Genomic DNA, 1567 nt, shown 5'->3' with positions numbered 1-1567 from the left:
TTGCCCCCAGCATTCTTTCCTGCCATGGCAGGGGGTCGGACTTGATGACCTGCTTAGGTCCCTTCCGACCCTACCAACTATGAAACTACGAAATGTCTATGCCCTAATGGAGCATGAGTGGGAGGATCAATCCTGGGCCACACTGATAACCGGGAGGCGGGGGGGAGGGGTTCTTCAGAATCCTGAGCCAGGAAGAAGAGATTCCAGTCTGGGCTGAGGAGCAAAACTTTTCTCACCCGGGTGAGCCAGGTGCAGCAATTACTGTGGCACATCTTTCCAGGCTGGGGGATGCAACGGTTGAGGGCTTGAGAAGAGCTCACCATTTTCTGTCATTGCATAAGCTTGGAGAGGCTCCCACTTGAGATGCCCCACAGCGCAGGGCACTGCACACTGACAGAGACAGTCTCCACGCCAAAGAGCTTATAGGCCACCCCACAAAGGATGGTAGGGGGAACAAGCACCCAGTGGGGAAGTGATTCAACTCCCTGTCTCCTATGACCCAGCTCACCCTGCCCTGCTGATTGCTGGGGCCCTGACACAGGTTCAAATGAAAGCTGGATAGAGACCAGCCATGGAGCTGTTAGCATTTCAACCACTGACTCTTAGGTGGTTGGCTCTTTTGGATCTGGAGTCATTTTTATGGTGTGAGGATCACTTTACATGTGTGGCTGGTCTAAACCTATGACACGATTCACCTGTCCATTGTGTCACAGATGTAACATGTAGCAGGCGTCGCAGGCAGATGCACAACTGCTATTAACCCCAGCAAGAGGAAGGGCTGTCATGGATCCAGGTGCAGCCCTGTACTCTGAGCAGGGCTGGGCTAAATGCGCCCAAACCCCCTGCTGCGACTCTGTGAGCCTGGCCAGCTCCTGACAGCTCCCAGGCTCCTAGCGCTGGTGTAGTGGCAATAAGCAGGGCCCTCATTTCGCCGCTGGGCACCAGCCTGGTTCTCCCTGCCATGGAGTGCAGCTCCGGGAAGGATCATGTGCTGGCTCTTATTAGCTCCCAGCTAATCAATGCAAAGTATTTTGCATACCGAGGTCTCATTTGCATAAAGCATCACCTATGGGGCCCCCCAGGGCTGGCTGGGTGCTGGATGTTAGGTAGTGGGTACTGGGCACTGGGTGTTGGGTGCTGGACACTAGGTGTTGGGTGCTAGACGCGGGGTAGAGGGTGCTGGACACTAGGTGTTGGGTGCTGGACGCTGGGTAGGGGGTGCTGGGCGCCGGGAGCCCGCCTGACGCGACACCTCCCGCAGAAGGGCAGGAACACGCAGAGGCGACTGGAGCGATGGATGATGCCGAGCTCTACTCGCCAGGCCTGGCCGGGCGGCGCTCTGGGATGGAGCCGTTCGGCCTGGGGGATGGGGCGTGGCTGCGGAGCACAGAAAGGGGCTAGAGCGGCCAGCACAGGCCGGAGCGGAAGTGAGGCGGGAGGGGCCGGAAGCGGCGTGCGGCGGAGCGCAGAAGCAGGAGAGGTGAAGGTCTCGCGGGGGTGGGGCGGGCGGTACCATCGGGGCGAGGACGGCGCACGAGGCTGCCCCCCCACCCCCGGTTGAGATGGT

The 1567-nt window shown here is 59.2% G+C and overlaps 1 protein-coding gene across 1 annotated transcript in view; it reads left to right on the top strand.

The window, feature by feature from the left end:
- The first annotated feature begins 1350 nt into the window (after positions 1-1350).
- The window catches only part of FBXW5 (F-box and WD repeat domain containing 5), an 11090-nt gene continuing 10873 nt past the window's right edge, over positions 1351-1567 (top strand). The window contains exon 1 of the mRNA XM_006022695.3: positions 1351-1480. The gene's annotated coding sequence lies outside the window, so the exon portion shown is untranslated. The remainder of the gene's footprint in view (positions 1481-1567) is intronic.

The sequence above is a fragment of the Alligator sinensis genome, unplaced genomic scaffold (genome assembly GCF_000455745.1).
Source record: "Alligator sinensis unplaced genomic scaffold, ASM45574v1 scaffold235_1, whole genome shotgun sequence".
In the NCBI taxonomy this organism is placed as follows: Eukaryota; Metazoa; Chordata; order Crocodylia; family Alligatoridae; genus Alligator; species Alligator sinensis.
The sequence above is the reverse complement of the archived record's forward strand: the minus strand, read 5'-3'. Positions and strand labels throughout refer to the sequence as shown.